Genomic DNA, 20,638 nt, shown 5'->3' on the forward strand with positions numbered 1-20,638 from the left:
TTTACCTCATACCATGATGTTCTGAATGAAGAGAGATAACAGCATAGACAGTGATTTGAGTGCAGCATTTCAATGACTGGAATCCATGCTTGCATGAACACACAGAAAAGGAGTAGGGTGGGGAATTCTCTGAAAAGGAGAGACAAGGAACAACAGGAGGTCGGAAGGAAATCTTTAAGGGAACCATGAGTATGCAGTTGAGGGTTACAAGAGCAATATAGCAAGGTAAGGGATGATGTGGACTAGAGGAAGTTTTCTCTTCATGTCCCTGGAGGGTCAAGAGTAGAGCCTAAAATGCACAGAGCAGAAGTAGCTTTTGGAAGGAAGAAATACCAAAGTTTTGGTCAGGGACAACACACCTCAGAACATAGGAATTTCTGTGCTAGAACAATCTCCGTGGTTGGAAGGAACAATGGGGAATGAGAAGCAGAATGATACTTTAATGCAAGAGACAGAAGTTCTACAGTTAAAACGAAGCAACATTAACCTGTTTTGAAAGATTAAAGCATGTAATTAGGCTGGCAAAGTAGGTAATAAAACACAGAGAGAGTTGGATCGTCCAAAGGTAAGTATAGGGTTGGAGAGGCAAGGGAGACTGTTGCCCTGGAGCAAATGAGAAAGACAGAGGGAGCTGGTCCTGAGAGTAACAGGAGTTGGCGACCAAGGCAACATAAGTAGGAAGTTGGTGATTGCACTGTATGACTCTGACTAGGATTCATTCCCCTGGATGAGCGAAAATGCAAGTAGGCAGAGCACACACAGCACACACAGCACAACACTATAGCATGACACAGCATACATAGCTCAAACAATGTGGTAAACACCACAACAAACAGGAGAGGACCTGTCCCAGGGCTTCTGCCAGGGTTGTGACTCAGCCTCTCCATTCTTTCCCATTCACAGGCCACATACACATGCCATTGACTCCTGTACTCTCGACCTGGCCTTTAGAATTTGTCTACTCAAATATCTCATGAACACCCCTGAGTCCATGCCTCCAAACCTATGTTCTCTGTTCTTGACTACCCTCGCTATTTCGCTGTTTCCACCAGCATCCCTCTCCTTCCGCTCATACACCCTCAGAGACCTCTGACTTTCACTGTCCTTAGCTGCAAACAAAATTATTTCTCTTCCAAAAATAGCCATACTCTAATGCCTGAAACCAACAATGACAGCTTTTATGATAAAAAAAATGTATGATTTAAAACAAAAATGATGAACTCGGTACATCAATTAAGGAAGCTGGGATGGGAGATTTTCTTCACTGAATTATTCAGATAGGACACAAATGTGATCATTCTTATCTTACATAAGAGGTGGTTAGATCTGGATGTCCCCTGAAGTCCCATGGTCACCAGCTGATGGAACTTTGGGAAAGTGGCTGTCATGAGCATTTTGACTTCATGGCAATTTGATGACTTTATTGAAAGGTGGTAGGAACTCAGGATGTGGGGCCTGGTTAGAGGAAAGAGGTCACTTTCAGAGTACTGTCTCTTCACAGCCCATTCCTGTCCATTTCTTTCTTCTTTCTGTCACTACAAGGTAGGAAACCTTGCTCTGCTAAATGTTCTAAATGCCATGCTGCTCATCACAGACCCCTAGCAGTGGAGCCAGTTTATCAAAGGCTGAAACTTCTGAATGCTTGACCCTGAAAGAATCTCTACTCTTTGTATGCTGTCTTCTAGGATTTATAACAGTGAAGAAAAGTCTAATGCAGGACATCAAGGGGATATTTCATACACACAGAGGAGACTATATGAAAACAGCTGAGAGCTACAGACACAGAGACATTAGGAAGAATCAATAAGATTTCAAGTTTGAAGGGATGTGACTACATTCACGGAATCCTAGCAACTATCAGAGCCTGGGAGATGAAAAAGAGGTTGACTCCTAGAGTGTTTTGGAGAAATGCACTCTTTCTAACCTCTTCATTTTAACCAGTGCTGCTGACTTCAGCCCTCTAACTTTTCAGAATAAAAACTGAACACAAGTGTGTTATTTTATGATGCCAAGTTTTTGGTCTCTTGCTTCAGTAGCTACCATGAACTACAATGACTGACCTTGTTCCCCATAACGATGTGTGGGATGTATCTTCTAGGAAGCCAAGAAAAGCTAGGATGGAGCTAACTTACCAGGATGACACCCCTCACCAGCCTGGAACTGGAAAGATATTTAAGCCTTTAGTGTCTCCTTTGTCCCATTAATAAAGAGAAGATTTTTGATAATATTTGAGGAACTGAGAACAAACTTATTAAATCTGTTCTTAAGTGTTCTCTGGACCAAATGATCTTAAACATCAGACACAGTCATCATTTTCTAAGATGTTTTTGTCCCTTTATCTATTGCTTTTCTGGTCAATCCTTCCTAATGTACCACTGTTTTACAATAGACTGCTACTCATGACCCAGAGCTCCCAGGGACATGTGTCTGTAGTAAGGCTCCAGCCAGAAAGTACCTGCGTGCTTAGTTTCTTTTCTTACTGAATCCTACTCCCCTCATCTCCTTTCTCTTGATAGCACAGATCTGCACTTTCTGAAGCACCTTTTTGTTAGCAGTTCAAGTACTTCCATTCTTCCATCAAAGGTAGGGCTACCATGTCTGTGATTCAGGTCTGTTAGAGCATTTAAGTGGTGTCAGAAGCCACCTAGGAAAGGCTAAAGGCATGCAGATGAGTTTTCTGGAGAGAGCCCACCATTTTGTATGACCTGTGAATGACCTGTGATGGTTGAGCTTTAAGAATGCAAGGTCCATAGTCTAATTATTCCTCGGCTGACCCCTTTGGGTAAATTCCCTGCAACATGAAGATGAGTGTTTATGAGTTAATGACTTTATAGAATTCCTGGTTGGTTTGATTAACTTTAAGGAGAAAATTTAAGGAGACAGTTTTGGTTGTTTAGCCAGAAAAATGCAATAATTCTAGAATCAAGAATAGAATGTGTCCACTTCTTATAGAATAGTATGTAAAAGCCACATGATAAGGAATATAATGAGCTTTCATAATTACACCAAGGAGAGAAATAGTCTTGGGACAAAATTAAGATCAAGGAAAAACATTCATTCTACATCAAGTCCAAGGATAAAGCCATAGGTCTGCTCTATAATAAGGCAAGGCCATGTGAAACTGTTGTTTTGGACTTATAATGAACATATAGAATGAAATAGAGCTTTAAACTTTTACTATCGACATCCTTCTGTAAGTGGGAATTGTAGAAATCTCATAGCACAGTATTTGTCTCAGAGAAAGACCATACACAACTCCTAAGCCATTTGACTCCTAGCACACACCCTGCTCCTCCCCTACAAGCTTCCTGCCCTACTCAAGAGAATGTTGGAAACTGAAACAGTAATTTGAACGTATTTGACTGGAAAAGATGTAACTCCTGTAGTTTATCATCATTCTTTTCTCTTATGCCTGTGCTGGCATGCTCACTTCTGAATACACAACCTCAGGTCCTGGAGAAGACAGAAAGGATAATCCCTTTAAGTCTGCTTACTAAAAACTTCCATGTTGAGGCAAATAACTATCTCAGCTTTTCAAACATAATGACACTTTTTCCTTTAGCAATATTACCCAGAAACTAACATGGGTAATAGATATAGCTGAGGAGCCTACGTATATGTATATGTGTGTATCTATATGTATATATATATCATATATATATGAGATGAGTGAGAAAAGACATCTGTGTTTATAGCATTATAGTTATAAAATATATTTTAATATAATATAATACACAAAGGTGTAAGTGTTGACGGCCTAAAAAGGTCATCCAACAGACTGAAGAGGCCACCTTAGATGAGAAATTTGTCACGCCTTTGGAGGGACATGGAGAAGGCCACAGTTAAGAGATATCTCATTAAAGTGATTTGCTTCTGAAGGTGTGGTAATGACAAATATCTGTAATCCCAGCATTTTGGAGATGGAGGCAGGTTGATTACGGTGAGTTCAAGGAGAACCTTAGCTATATAGTGAGTTACAGGCTTGCCTGTATATATGGAAAATTGTCTCAGAAAACAGAGAAAACATTACAAAACCAAGTAACATCTGAAATGGCTGCAAAGGACTGACAGCATCTTATCTGGGATGCTGAAACACATTTTGGGAGAAGAAAAACATAAAAATATTGTTAGAAGCATATTATGTGCTAAGAAGTACATAGAAAATAGAATGTGCGTGTTTTGTTTGTTTACAAGTACATGGTTTCTAATGCAATAGAAACTAGAAGAACATTAGAAGTCGGGGGTGGGGGGCGTGCATACATACTCTCACCATGCATTACTTGTCTATGATGTTCAAAGTGGTTCCAGCTTTCTCAATCCTACCCTTTAATGTGTCTACAGACTCAATACACATCTTACAGCTCCAAACACTTTAGAAAATTGCAAGCATAATAAAAAAATTTTTTAATGTCTTTTTAAATTTAAAAAAAAATTAAGATGTCTTTTAAAATGACTGAGGGTCATAGAGAAGATAATTCAAAGAGTAAAGGGTTTGCTCAATGGCATGGAGACCTAGGTAACACATGGAAAACCAGACAGAGCAGTGCCTGCTCCATAACCTACTGCAAAGAAGGGGCACAGAGACCGTTGGAAACTGAGAGGGGGAGGCTCTGGCAAGCAGTCTAGCCAAAAAAGCAAGCTCTCACACATACCACAGTCCTTTAAACAACCTACCATAAATACAAAATAAATCATTACGGTTGTGAACATAGGGTATGCCTTTACTTGTTGTTTACTCTTCATTATTTAATCTGATTTTCACAGGAAAAAAAATGTTGCTGATATCTCTTTAAATAGAAGGAAAACACGTGCTTTACAGGTAGTTTTTAAAAACATGTCTGACAAAAAACAAATCATGGAATTTCCCACCCTAAGCCAGAGAGAAGAAGTTCGTGTTTCTTACAGGGCCTGTTAAATGCTTCATAATATCTAATAACAAAGAATGGGGGCACATCCAGTAGAAATTTAATGTAGATACCTTATACATATGTATAAGACATTTAATTTTCTTCTTATTTAAAACTCTTAAAATAAAACACTTTCCTGAGCTTCTAAGTGTTGTGGTATGCTGTCTCTCTGCTTCTTTCATAGGTATTTGGCTTCACCTTTGAACTTTAGAGTTTCATGTGTTTATTCCTGTATATGCTGCTTTGCTATCCAGGAGCAGGGTTTACGTTGAGAAACTATCAAAGCCATTCATCGTGGCATTCTGACAAGTTTCCTTGACAACATCCAGTCGTGCAGAGTCTTCAGGTAAAGACTGGTCAAAAATCCTGGTTGAATGTTTACTAAACCAGGGTGGCTACCATTCTTTAGTCTGACTAATTATGAGGCCTACTGTTTCCAGTGATAAAACTCTGTTATTATTGCAACACCTAAAATTGTTCCTATTTTTAATGAAATATTAAAGGAACAAAGTTAGAAAGAATTAGTAATGGGGAACTTGGGAGACTTGTTTCCATTTTCAAAGTTTCCTTTGTTGATTAGGACTCTGTTTTTAGAAAAGGGTGTGTGTGAGTGCGAATGAGTGTGTGTGTGTGTGTGTGTGTGTGTGTGTGTGTGTGTGTGTTTGCATGCATCTGCAGGAGCATGCACTCACATGTGTATACACATGCAGTCATGCATGCTACTTCAGGTACAGCATTCTTGAAAAGAAGCTTAAAATTGAGGCTTATTCCCTGATTCCCTCTGATATATATGAAAAGGATTCAAATTTCCATGTATATATAGAAATGTATACACCTATGTCTATAACTAGCTAGAGATAATAGTATTGTCCTTTTCCATGAAAAACAGTGAGATAAAGGTTTTCCAGTACTCTTAATGTGAAATTCTTAGTGATGTAAAATGAGAACTATAAAAGCCTGTGGCTTGAACAATGTTCTTGACCAGCCCAGAAATTTCCCAGAATTATGAAAAAAAATCTCTGTGGCAGCCTTAAATGAAGTTTCTTTAAGTATATGGTCATGATTTGACCTTCCCTGAAACTATTTACAGAAAGAGGTGATATGCTGCTTGAGAATTCTGAGGCAGTTCAGAAGGCCCTGGGTTTGTAAGAGCTGGGGACCATCCTGTGACTACCTAAACCGTTGTCATGGGGACACTGAGGATCAGCTTTGTGAGAAATCTGAGGCCCTTTCCTTATTCTGCCCTGCTGGGAGCTCACTCAATACTACCTTGCACTTAGACATAGTTTTTTTCAAATTATTCATAAGAATAATGATCAAATGCATACACATGCATGCATAAAACTATTTTTATTGCAGAGGAACAACTGATCTATATGAAAATGATATCTTCACCATACGCAGGGAACTCTAAAATCTGGCTACCAGCTACCACTCTGATATAGGTAGTTGGCTGTCTGGGCCTACAGCTTCTCTACTCCAATATACAGATATGGAAACTATGTTGTTTCAAGTTGTCTCCTCTTAATATAAGATGCACTACTTCCACTTGAGAATAAAACCAAGCAAACCTGAACACGAACACAACCCTTCTGATGTGGTATTTTCATCAGGGAAGATAAACAAACATAAAATGATATTACAAGCTCTAGAGAGCAGGATCTATCTGTAAAGGATTTAGTTAAGGTAACAGCTAGTTTACCCAGAGTTCATGTCAGATGTGTCAAATTCCTCCACAGGGACTTTCCCACTTGTGAATAGAAATGGCACTCAGTTACAGGTCATTCTTCTGGAATGTGGCATGTTCAGATGATCCAAGTGGCCACGGAGGCCACTTTCCAAGGGCATTTCCAGGGCTTCCTTCTCTCTGACAGAAGGAAGCACATGTGTTGCCTCATTGGCCCTGTGATCGATGAAGGCCTACGTAAGTGCAAACCTACCATGAGTCGGCAATGTGGGTTCCTAAAATAGCAACTGAACTGACGATGAGGTATGAAGTACCAAGGAGGAAGATTAAAACAAGAAAATCCCCAGTGAATCCACCCTGCCTCTCACCCAGGCTGTAGGACTCGGTCAAGAATGCAGACTATCTACTTACATTTGACTTTCATTTTAAAATATGCAACAATCAGAGGCGTGTTAATGAGTCTGCAGTTCTTATATCCTCCCTGAAGACTTCCTGTTTCTCTCCCGCACTGAGTCCAAAGGCAAGAATGATATAAGCTAACAATATCTATAAACACCTCTCTACTTCTGAGAGCGCTTTTTATATGTATTTACTTTTTTGAAGTTTATACTTACTGCTTTCAGGGAATTTTGATGTGACTATGGATGACTGATTGATAGAACGTGTGTTCCTCCCAAATGCTTATTTACAAGCATAACTGACATCATTACAGTTAAAACCTAGAACATCTCACTACCTCCCCAATGAACTTTGTACTCCCTTGGTTAAAATAGAAATCACACAGTTATTCCAGAGATGGCTCTTAATTTGCATTGTTCTTTCCTCAAGTCTGCTGTTCAACAATGTCTTTATTTAACTGAACTTAGTGAAGAACAACTATTTACTCAATGGAACTTAGATCACCTTCAGTCCATCTTGTTTGCCACATTACGTCAAGGTACAGAACAACTGTGATTATACTCTATGCATTTGCTAAAGGGAAAGAGGTTAATTGCAGTGATCATTGAGAATGAAGTCCAGGCATCCTTTTTAAAACTCAGTGCACTGTGAGCATGTTTCTATCAATTTCTCCTTACTGTTTCATTACATTTAGGTATCGGGAGGCCTCAGAAACCCTGTAACCTAGACACAGGTCCTGAGGTGTGTAGAATACTAAAGGATGTCCAGGAAAATGTACTTTCTAAACTTCAAGCACTAGTCTTATGTCTCAGCTTTGGATCTAGTACTTGTGAGGCTGTTAAATCTTCTGAAAGACAAGTAATGGTGCATTAGACATGAAAGTCCTCTGTGTTATAGAGTCTTGGCTCCTAATATTTAAATCCCAAACTCATGAATAGATCCAATGATGGAAATTAATCAAAATGGGCAGAAATTAGAAGATGCCCCTATCATGCGTGGTAGAAGAGCTGCTCCGGCAAGCTGGGGTGAATTTCCCTAGACATTGTTCGCACGTGTAGCACGGGGATAATGGAGAACTTGTTGGGAAGTTAACTCCAGACAGCTAAGCTCTTCCTCCATTTTCTACCTATTCTCTCTATCCAGAGTGATCTCAGCACTCTCAGTTCAGCAAAACATGGAGTTGCTACTTCAGTGAGTTAGAATGTCACAGTTCCAGGTAGACCATTTATTTATATTGAATTATCTAGCCACAGGCTCAGTAAGAAAAGAGACCATCTTAAGTTCTGGATCTGATATAAGTTTCACATTCTGAGACCTCAGACAAATCAATTGACTCCTGAATCTTCAATCTTCTTTCATGTACTACAATTCTAGTCATCCTGATCGTAAAAATTTAACAATATTTAAATAAAATGTCATTTGAAGTTCCTCATAGTTTATAGAATATCCCATGCAAGTATGTGAATGGCGATTATTCTTAAGTCATTTCCATGACGTGAGGGACAGAGCTGTGTTCCTCTCTCTGCTGATGTGATCCAGTGACACAGATATTAGCTACTAAAATTGTTTCGGCAGGTGATTCTAATATGAAGCCATTATTGACAATGACAGCTCCAGAGCAAGAACGACATTAAAAATATGTAGATGTCCTCCAGACACCCACAGATCAGAAAACATTCTGGCAGTAAATTACCATATGGCGAATGTCAATGAATGTCAGCCAGTGCTCAGGCATGAAAATAAATTTCTTGGCCAAATATGTTATGATATTTCTCATGCTTATTTCAGACCCACAAAGGTCATACAATTAAAAATAATCCCAGTTCATGAATCTTTGCGACTCATCAGGCTATGGAATCTGTTGTCCAGACAAGTTGCTTCTCTGCTTCACACTTAATGTAAATGCTGAAAGAAGTGTGGGTGGGTGGGGGGAGCACCCTCATACAGGCAAAGGGGAAGGGGGAGGGCAGATGTGGGATAGGAGGTTAGTGGGTGGGGGAGGTTAATCTGGAACTGGTATATCATGGGATGGAGGGTTAGTGGAGTGGGTAACCAGGAAGTAGATATCATTTGAGATGTAAATGAATGGAATGATTAATTTAAAAAAAAGAAAGGGAAACAACACTAGTGTGGAAACCTATTGTACTACAACAAGTACCCGGGACTATGATTCGATTGACTCCACTGTCTGACCACCTTAAGCACCCTACTGCTGGGAAATTTAAATGTGGATAGAAGCTGCAGATGCACTGTTGTCTCTGGTGTCAAACCAAGCTTGCAGTATGAGCACTCCTGTGAGTGGCAAAGGCAAAGGTGGCTAAAGTGAGCTGGTCTAGTCAGCTGATGTCTCATCTAAAAAATGTATTCATTCCTTGAGAATTTCATATACCATACTTTTATTGTATCTATTCTCCCAGACCTGCTTCTCGCAGACCTGCCTCATCATACCTACTCACTCAACTTCATGTTTTTTTTTTTTTATAAAAGAAATGCATTGAGTCCAATTGATACTGCTTATGTGTTCCTGGGTATTAGGCTACCCACTGCAGAATAATTGGCCTAATAGGAGTCATACTTTTAAAGAAAACTAACCCACTCGTTCCTAGAAGCCATCAACTACCCATAGATTCCCATCTCCCCATTTAAGAGTTTGGGCATATGAATTCTTTCTCATTCCATGGTAGCACGTTAACTAGCAGGATCATTGGTAGGCTTTGTGCATACAGTCACAGCTGCTCTGAGCTCCTGCGTACAGTTGTCCTTTAATGTCTAGAATACATTGTGTCACTCTGGTCTTCCCTGAACTCTGGCTCTTGCAATCTCTTCACATCCTTGTTCTTCATGGTCCTAGAGCTTTGTGTAGGGGCTGTGATTTAGTTGTCCCATTTGTGGCTGGGCACTCGACTGACACATACTCTGCACGTTGCCCAATTGTGAGCTCCTTTGTGTGCTAAGCACTGTCCATTGCACAAAATGACACTTACCGATGAGTCTAAGTCATGTTAGCTCTCCAGTGAGTTTTACTGTCTAGCTTTAGAGAAATAAATCAAAAAGGATATCGTCCCCATGGCTTCCATTTCACCACAACTATGTGGACAGCTGCTTGTGGAGGAGTGGCTTCTTGGAGTTGAGTGTAGTCCCTAGGCAACAGGTGTTAGGAAAATGGACATCTCAGACATACAATCACAAGAGCTCAAATTCTGCCAACTGCAAAATATCTTTAAAGGGGAGGACATGGTCCAAGCTTACCTAGTAAATATCTCGAGTTTATATTATTCTAACATTTTTATTCAAAGCTATCTCTACTCACTGATGGACTGGAAGTTGGATTACCAAAGAAAGGTTACAATATGAGAATGGTTTGCTTCTAAAGGAAAACAGCATATTCCTGGTTTTTTAGGAAGAACTAATTCATAGGCTCTTGCAAAGTTAAGATGACACTTAGAAAATAAGAAAGAAAACAGGAAAACTACATAAAATTAACTACATAAATGTGGGTCCTTCCTTGGGTTGGGAAACAAAAGGTTACACTATGAATAAGATGATTAAGGCTTGAGTAGAAAAAGACAAAGCAGAGAGGCAGCTAATTATAGGGAGGATGCTGTGGAAATGAAGCATCCTCATGGTCTCTTCTCAGCTTTGCTACTCAACAGTCACATGATAGCACACTGCAGTGACTCAGCTAAGAGACGGATGGATTGTTCATTCTTTCAGTTATATGTTTATTGGGCATAGTCTGTGTTCCAGGATTGTTCTAAAGCTAGGGGCACAGTGGAGAACAAGGTATGCAAAGCTCTTGTCCTCAAGGGGTTTACGTCATAGTGTGCTGACAGTGATTCTGCCAATCACTGTAGCTCTACATAGATGACTCATGGTAAAAACAGAGTATGTTGTGGAGTGGGTGTCAGGGATCACGTCTTAGAAAGATGGTATTCTTGTGTTGAGATGAGACATGAATTGAGCCCGGCTGATAAGTTGGGTGTCGGGCTGGGAGAGGAAAACAAGACTCAGGGATGGTCTGAGGGGAATTTTGACCTAAGAATTTGAGTGCATGCTTACAACATTCGTTTTATCAGAAGCGCTGTGGGAGGAGCACTTTTGCAGAAATGTCAGAGTTTATTCTGGGACACGTATGCTTAGTGTGCCTTTGATCAAAGGGGAAGATTATGAGTTGGCTGTTCTACTGGGGGCTGGGCTTGCCACAGCTGTAAAACGCTCGCATTGAATTGTATCGTCTGTGTTCCTCTACAATTCTGCCAGCTCATGCTTCGATGAATTATAAATAAAAGCAAAAGAAAGGAGGACAGACTAAAAGAAACAAATGTAGGAAATAAAATCAAATGTGTTAAGTACAGAGGATGGATAAAAGTCACTTAGTAGGCAAATAAGAAGGGAACCTTAATTGAAATGGAGGAAGAACAGAATATCTTTGCCTTGACAACTATGAAAGGAAAAGCAAGATCGCAAAATGGCTATTGGCACCAATTGGGTACTATTAAATTCACTCAGAAAATTGTGGCTCAATAAGCGTGTGCTTACTACACATGCCCTGTCACATGTCTAACTGCATGTCTGAGGTTGATGGACTCCCCCATATAACCTTAAGGCAGTATGGAAAGGTAATAACTCCTAACACAAATTTTATCACTTTTAAAAAGCAGCAAGTAGCTGTTGAATATCAGAAACAACCACAGTTCTTTGAGTCTAATAATTTCATAAAGCATGTTTCAGTGACTGAGTAACTGCCTGGGTGTTGGGGATGCCTGCAAATGAATTACACTCACATTTCTGCCTTCTTATAGTTTCCATGGCTACAGGCATATTTGAATCGCATTAGTCACACGTAGCATAAAGAAAGAACAAAAGGACGTGAAGGAACAAATGACATCAGGATGTCACAGAGATGTAGAGGCGATGAAAGCTGCATCTAAAGATCCTAATTACACACGTGAAGACCTCTGGATACAGGAGCTTACCTCATTAAGTCGGACGTGCTTCTAGATGCTCTATGGCATGCTCAGAAAGAGCCCAGGTTTCCCAAAGTGAAATTAGAAAGAATTATTAAAAACAAATTAATGTACTGATGGTTATGTGGTAATTAGAATAATTAGAACACCCTGATATATCCACAGAAGTATAAATTTGAATATCCAAAGGAGAAAACACATGCCCCAAATGAACTGATTTTATTGGTTTTCCTCAAGTTGTTTTATGTATCAGGGTTATTGATACCAATAATCTGTTGCGTTTTATTATAATAAGTAAACAAATTTATCATTCCAAATGACAACACATAGTTTTCTGCTCACTTATGTATATGTATTTTCTGAAAAACAAAAATCCAAGTGGTCACTAAATAAAACCCTCCAATCCTTCACCATAGCACACATACAAAAGCATAAACCTGAAGGTGTTTTCCAACAAGGCCAAGATCCCTCACACAGGAATTTGCAACACCTCTGCTCGTACAGTGAACTGATGGTCAACCTTGTAGCAGAATGGACGCTGTGCATAAATCAGTGGATATCCAGATGAACCAAGGTCAATGTGAAGTTGCTAATGGCTACATTTCTCTTATTCATTGTTTTAGTTATCAAAACCAGAATAGAAGAACAACCATGGTAAAAGGCATGTCACAGTAGGTGACTGTGTAGTAAAATAAACCCTCAGTGTATGTCAATGTAAAATTTTTAATGATGGTATGTGTTACTTGGTTAAATCATGCAACGAATATTGGGTTGAGCAGATTCACAGACACAGAACATACAAAATGTGATTTTCTTTTTGTGAGGGCTCCATTTCCACATAGGTATTTGCTTGTTTGCTTAATCAGACAACAAATATTTTTGACTTCAGTGAAATATTGAAGTCACAGTAGTCTCACATAGAAAGATAGGTATTTCATATTTGCAGATGCATAGAAAGTGATGTCAAGCACTGTCATCTCTGTGTACCACCTTGGTCTTAACATGGATTTTCTTTCTTTCTTCTTTTTATTTTATTGCTGAAAATGAAGACATGAATACTGTATTCACATCCTCCCATAACTCCATGCTCTCTACTTCAACTCGCCCCATGCCTTTCACAACCACACAAGTTCATGACTTCTTTATCATTGTTACATATGCGAGTGTATGTATATTCACATGTATACATATATACTTACAATACAGCCTATGAATCCGTTTAGTGTTGCTCACTGTGAATTTGCTTAAGGCCAACCAAGTAGGGTTGGATAATCCATCCAAGATCATTCCCAGAGAAGACTGATAATCCCTCTCTTAGTTGTCTGTAGCTCATTTAGGGGTGAGGCCCTGTGATATTTACGTTGCCTGTGTTGGTATGTCGACTTGTGCCATTGGTCAGGTCATACTTAGGCAACCACGGTGTTATGATTTTGTGGGTGAAGTGCTGTGTCATATCTACTACACCCCATTTCATAGCTTGTCTCTTAGTCCTCAGGCTCTCACAATCTTTCTGCTCCCTCTTTTGCCATGCTCTCTGAGCCTTAGGTGTTCTGGTTGTAATGGTCTCCATCTGCTGCAAAAAGAAGTTGCTTTGAAGAGGGCTGGCAGCTACATTATTCTGTGAGTATAAAGATGGTTTGGTGGGGAACAAGGAGGGGGGATAACATTTGAAATGTAAATAAACAAAATAACAAAAAAGATAGTTATTTGCTTAAAACCAGCAGCCTTAGTTGACCTTCACTTCTTCATCTCCCACTCCTTGTCCTTTTCTCCCCTTCTCAACTCTTGGTTCCCTGATAATACTTATGATTCAAAGGCTAGTAATGCAAGCAATACCAATAGCTTCACTTGAGATATAATTCTCAAAATTATTCTCTGTAATTATCTTTGGGGAAATTAAATCCAGAGGTTAGCCTGGTTATAGAATTTCCACATTTGCAAGCCATTGGAGACTGAATAGGAGACACCTTGATATGTCTGAAATCATTCTCTGTGACATAATTCATAAAGGAAAGGTGCACTGGTAACTAGAAAACAATAAAAGTTTTCTTGTTCTCCCTTGTTCACATTCCCTTGAGTTTTGTATTAGCCAGCTTTCCACTAGCTTTATCCTATTAGAGCAAATGATCATCCTATTAATTAAAGGCAGCTACAGTCTGAAAGATGCAAACACATAGACTGTGTATAAGCCAGGGTAATCATACCGGCTCTGTTGTCCTGGGCATCAACGTTGCAGTTCTCTGTTAAGTGAAGGAGTTGGGCAGCCTTAGCAAGCTTCCCCTACGTCACTGCTGCAACCTGTTTCCTGCTCACCCTGGCCTCTGCCTAACCCAGATCAGGGGTTGGCAATTGTCCACCCATGTGGATACAGATGTTTCACAATAGCTTCCGTCTTTTGCTCCCTGCCTGCCCGTATCATGAACAGAGTTGCAATGATGACCTCTGATTTTTCCATGGGGACTAAAGTGCATATAGATAAATCTGGCATGGCCTTTAAGTAGTTTTCCATGAGCATGGAAGGGGTAGATGAGAAGGGCAACGGACTTTGTTAATTGTGCTTAAATAAGCACATCTATTGGAAACAATGTCAGATATCTCGCCACAGCCCTTCATCTGTTCCTTTGTAGAGTTCCTGACCTCTAGGACCTCTTGATACAGTGTATCTCTAAAACCAGGACTACACAGGACAAGCCAATGAATGAGGGGGAAACTGTAGCACAGAGAAACACCAAGAAACAAAGGGGTGTTTAGAAAGGGGAGAAATCCTTTCTTTTTTTACTAATAGTTTTTCTTTCTTATTTGAAGCTTGATTTACCTATACAAAATGATTATGGGATAAAATTTACTTTATTGAGTGTAATGCTAGGCAATTTAGAAAGGCCACATAGACTTTTCTTCCAAGGAGTTTGTAGGTCCACGGAGACTATTAACCAAATGAGGATATCAGTGGTAGCAATCTTCCCAAAGTGTACGATTCAGAATGCTCCAGCCAGAGGAGGGATGGAATACGGTAAGAACTGCGATGATGGAGAATGTCGCCTTGTGATCAAGAATTAATGTTCTGGGCACAGGAACCCAGTCGTACCTGCTTACTGAAAATTGTTCAGACATGGAGAAACAATAGCAATATGTCATTTAGTTTATCTCACCCAGTATAGACATGAAGTTTCTGATCTGTGTCTTAGTACCAACTTGCTTCACAGTCTTGCTTTTATAATGTAACCTTAAAGTTTAAACCTCTTGTATTAGTGCATTAGGGGATTTCTAAGGTAGTTTAAATGTAGGTAACTCTGAAAGCCACAGTTCACACACTTTGCATGATCTGTTCTACATTTGTGCTTTTAAATCAACTAACTGGCCAAAGAAATGAAAAAGAACTAACAGAACAATCCTAATGAGTCATTTAATTAATTAATTAATTAGTTAATTAAGCTGCGTCAATATAAAGATTAAAGAGGTATCAGTTTCTACTTGTACAAGGTCCACTACTGTTTGGGTATGCATTGACATGACTGGATATGATGACTGGTAAACAGATTAGGTTTCTCTGTGTGCTTAAAAGAATGCCTTGGTGTTTGTGTATAGCAATATTTATCTATTTGTCTGTCTGTCTGTCTGTCTATCTGTCTATATTACTACTATATTATAAATATATTTAATATTTTTACATTTGCAAAGGACAATTGGCTTAATACTTTAGGCAGATCAAAGACATATGTTTTATATTCTTTTTGTTTCCCTTTCCCCAACCCTCCATTCTTCCCTTCTCCCTCAGATGCTCTTCTCCTGTTTCCTTTCAGAAAAGAGCAAGCCTCCCAGGAATATTCACCAAACATCGCATAACAAGACAAAATAAGACTAGTCAAAAACTCAGCAGGATTAAAGGGGTCCCAAGAGCAGACAAAAAAGTTATTAGAGATACCCTCACTCCCACAAACACACCTACCAGCCATAATATATATGCAGAGGACCTATCACAGATGCATGCAGGCTGTGTGAGCTCCTATGAGCCCTGCTTAGTTGAAGTCTGTGGTTCATGTTCTCCTGGTGTCCTTGACCCCTCTGGCTCCCACATTTCTTATTTCTCCTCTTCCATGGGTATCTCCAAGCTCCAAAGGGAAGACTCAGTGTAGAGTTCTAATTTGGGCTCTCTCTGTTCAATGTTTGGCTGTGAATACCAGCATCTGCTGTCATCAGCTGCTGGCAGTTACCTCTTTGATGACGATTGGAATTGGTATCAAACTATGAGTATATGAGGCTGTTGTTAGGAATCATTTCTTGATTTATTTCTGTCAAAGGCAGAAAAATATGTCTTAATATCAGTAAAATCTAAGCCTGGGAGAATAATATTCACTGCTGAAAGTATGATGTTATATTTAGGTAATGAAGGAAATGTTTTAATTATATTTAAAAAATTAAAATATTTATTATAAATTTTATAATTATATAAATTATAAATATTTATTGTTATGAATTTTTATAAAAATAATTCCAGTGGACAAAAGGGAAGGTTTTCTTTGGTTATGAGTACTCATGGTTAGGGTTTACAAGCCACCGAAGACATGTCCTTGGGTCCCATGAGTATGACAGGGCTTCTCCTTACAGTCAGTGGGAAATTTACAGATATTGACTGGCTTGTCAGCAAAGCAACACATGCTAATCTGAGAAATGTATCCATTATTGAAACTACAGCATTTGTATACTTCCATGTCACTCAATACAACATAGGAGAAAAGCATGTGACTACATTTGTTGAGGTCTAAGGCCTCTCTTTCAAAACATGTGTAACTTGAGAGTTGAAATACTGTTTTTCTTTCTAACTACGCTGCTTCCCTTTTCTTGACCACAATACATCTCTACTGTTTTTTTTCCTTCAGGAGTCCTGATCCTTACCAGGCTCTCTTAGGATGGATAACAGAGCTGAATTAGATTTGGATTTATGGTACAAGTTTGTTCACATTTCAGTAAGACAAATTTGAAACAGTGACTCTGATGAAGAAACACTAGGTAGTGAATTTCCTGAGCTAATCCATAAAATCCTATTGTCAGGAGGTCCCATGGTCGAAAAAAAAACGATATTTTCTTACAGCTTCTTAGATTAATCCATTAGATGGCTGCTCAAACTTTCAAATAAGATGATTCAATGAGAAGTATAATCCAATTTATTTTAATGAAATAATATAATAAATATAATAATATAAATAATATAGTATGGTATAATGTAATAATATAAAATTTCACGAGGCAAGGTCCTACCCTATGCAGTAAAAACCTGTCATGTATTGTTGAGGCTGTGAATAAGCAGATACAATCTTTTTCTGAAATAAAATACACATGTTTCCAAAAGGTGAAGTGAAATTATTTTAACATAAAGCTATAAAAGCCAATGTGAATAATAACCATAAGTCTCAACATCCTTAAGGTACAATAGTACCAACAACAGGAACAAAAACTCATAGAAAAAAATGTGTTCCAAAGAGGAGGCCATTAAAAACAAACCATAAATTATTTTAAGGTTCAAAAATAATGCAAAAGTAGAAAAATTGTTAATGACAAAGTCCAGATTTTGCATAAGGCATTTGCCTGACTGTTAAATCAGAGTCACAGAACTGTGCAGTGTAAAGCTTTTGAACGGATTTTGTGACACAGACACATACATATCATACACACACACACATCACACACACACACACACACACACACACACACACACACACACATATATATATACATATACTCTTAAACTTTCAATTTTCGTTAGGTTTGACCTGGTCGTGGAAATTTTAGTAGATTTAGGTGTTGGACGCAACTCACTTGAGTAGTTTCAAACATAATAGGAATAAGAGAGTTCCTTCTCCTGTCTTTATAGGAAGGGGCGGGGCTACTGAAGGGATGGATGTAAGGAAGTGGAGTCTGGGGGATGATTTTTTTTTCTTCTTAAGCCAATCAGCATTTTATAATGAAGAAAAGCAAGCTGATCTGTGGCACCAAACAGCATTTATAATGCACCTCATCAGATTGCTGCTAAGAACATCTGCTGAGCCTCAAAGCTCTTCTTAGGCTGACACAGAAGGATTGTCACCTTTCCAAAGGAATTCCTGTTTCCCTTAAAACACACACACACACACACACACACACACACACACTCACACACCACATATGTGGCATCCTTGAAAAAACCAGATCTGTCTGGGAAACCAAAAGGTGACTTTGAGCCTCCTTGTCACTTACCATCTCAGCAGAAAGGAAATGTAGTTTGGGTCTCATTGAATTTAGGACAATGCAGCTGCAGCAGCTGTGCTTCTGAAGTCTGATGTCAGCACAACACGCATTTCCACCTTGTGAGAAACTTGGCAAAGCCATACAAGGTGAAGAGAAACAAGTGGTGTGGGAAGGAGAGAAAGGAAGACACAGGGAGGAGTGTGATCAGAATATATTATATACATGTAAGAAATGGTTAGCGAGTAAACTAATAAGAAAAACTTACAAACTAGATATAAGGTTCCACCAGGAACAATCCACAGAAAAGGATCTCTGGACCTTTGTCATTATGTCACATACTTTGATATTATGAATAACAGTGCTATTTGATAGCAATAAAGTGTCTATGTAGGCTTTTCAAGATATAGTCTGAGGAGCCTGAACTTGAAAATGGACACAAATGATCACACTCAGCATTCAGTGTCATTGCATTAAACCTACTAAGTGAGGAGAACTCAATATTCTGTCATGCTTGGGATACCCTTCAAAATACAGAAATACCAACAACAAATATGAAAACTCAGAATGTCAGACAGTCACTGAGCCTTCATTACAATTGAAATTGAATTTTTTTTCTTTTAGAGTTCATTATTGTGTGAAATATGTAAGCATACAGAAAGCTATTCTCTTCATTTGAGGGAAACTAGTCCACTTTGACGTATTATATCAAAGCCAAGGAAAGACCCAGAAGCAGCAAGCAGAGGTATTTATAGCCACTCTCTCCAACGTCTAGTTTTTGTGCCTCATGTCACTTAGGAACTGTAATGGCATTGCTGTCACAAGGCAAACTATCTAAAAAGCAGTTTATCAGTATATCAGTAGACTAAAAGACTGATGTACCTTCCTTCAATGACTTGCGTTCAACAAAACACTGAATGGCAAGCAATAACCTTAAATAATTCGAGTGAAATATTCAGAATGTGCACACTTAGAGATAGGAAAATAAGCAATCAACTGGGGATGAGCCACCCTTGGATTAATATCACCATTAAAGTCATGTAATAAAACTGAAACCAATAGACTTAAAACATATATGCTAGAAACTAAGAAAAGGTCACTGCATACAAAACTAGAAAAAATGTTAAAATGTATGTATTGGGCTTTGAAAACATATTCATAATGTAATGAATATTTTTAAATATACCCTTAAAAGAAATAGACTTAAAATACAATCCTACCCAGAGAATTAACACTTTAAAATTCAGTTTCTTTTACTTAATTCTCTCTTACTTAATTTTCTCTTACTTAATTCAGTTTTCATAAAAAAAACTATTACAATTTCACAACTAAGGTAATTGAAAATTTTTAAATATTTTACCTATGACTATGCTCCCAGAAAAAGTAAGTGAAAATTTAAGTATAGACATTTGATATAATTTTTACAAGTTTTCTAGCAAAACTTTCAAAGTTATAGAATAACTAATAAAATGTTTCTTGGGTTAGACAGTGCCTTGGCTTTTTAAAGTTTTGGTATCTGAGCAATTTTTAGCTCTTTCTCAAATAATTCTGTGAGATGACCCCACCACAAAGGCTTTAAACACCCAGAGCCTTTCTAACTGGGCACATGGCTGTTGAGCCCACTTTTCCATCATTACCGAAAAGGGAGAGCATGACAAAGCACACTGTTAGTATTCTAAGGAGTAATTGTCAATTTAAAATAAAAATAAGCAGAAAGACAGTTGGTATAAATATGTCTTTCTTTTTTCATGTTTCATGCTTTTTCATGAAAATATTTGAAAAATGTTTTCAATGGTTTGAAAAAGTTATTGATATTTTTAGCCAATAGTTTATGATACTTGTACTTTAATGAGGATGCTTCACTTGAGAAATAACAAATAAATATTATTCTGCTATAGTAGTTTTAGAATAAGTGGAATTCGTAGAAATTATTTTTAGCCTTGAGATGGTGAAAAGTAAGGTTCATAATTTAATCAGACTCTTAAATTTTATCCATCAAAGAGAAAGAGGCAAAGATTCAGCTAACCTTTCTATCTCACTTTTTTTCCAGATTTATTTTTTTAATTTATTTTTTTATTGAATATTTTATTTACATTTCAGATATTATCCCCTTACCCCATTACCACAACACACACTCAGGAACCCCCTATCCTATCACTCCTCCTCCTGCTTCTCTGCAGATGTGCTCCTACCTACCCCTCCACTCCCACCTCCCCACCCTCAAATTCTCCCACACACGGCGTCCATCCTTCATGGGACCAAGGATCTTCTCTCCCATCTATGCCCGACAGGGCCATCCCCCTCTACATATACAGCTGGAGCCATGGGGCCCTCCCTAAGTGCTCCCAGGCTGGTGGGTTTAGACCTTGGGAGCTCTGATTGGTTGGTATTGTTGTTCTCCTCATGGGGCCACAAACACTTTCAGCTCCTTCAGTCTTCTAACTCTTCCATTGGGAACC

Source organism: Grammomys surdaster, unplaced genomic scaffold (genome assembly GCF_004785775.1).
Source record: "Grammomys surdaster isolate TR1022 unplaced genomic scaffold, NIH_TR_1.0 99, whole genome shotgun sequence".
Lineage (NCBI taxonomy): Eukaryota > Metazoa > Chordata > Mammalia > Rodentia > Muridae > Grammomys > Grammomys surdaster.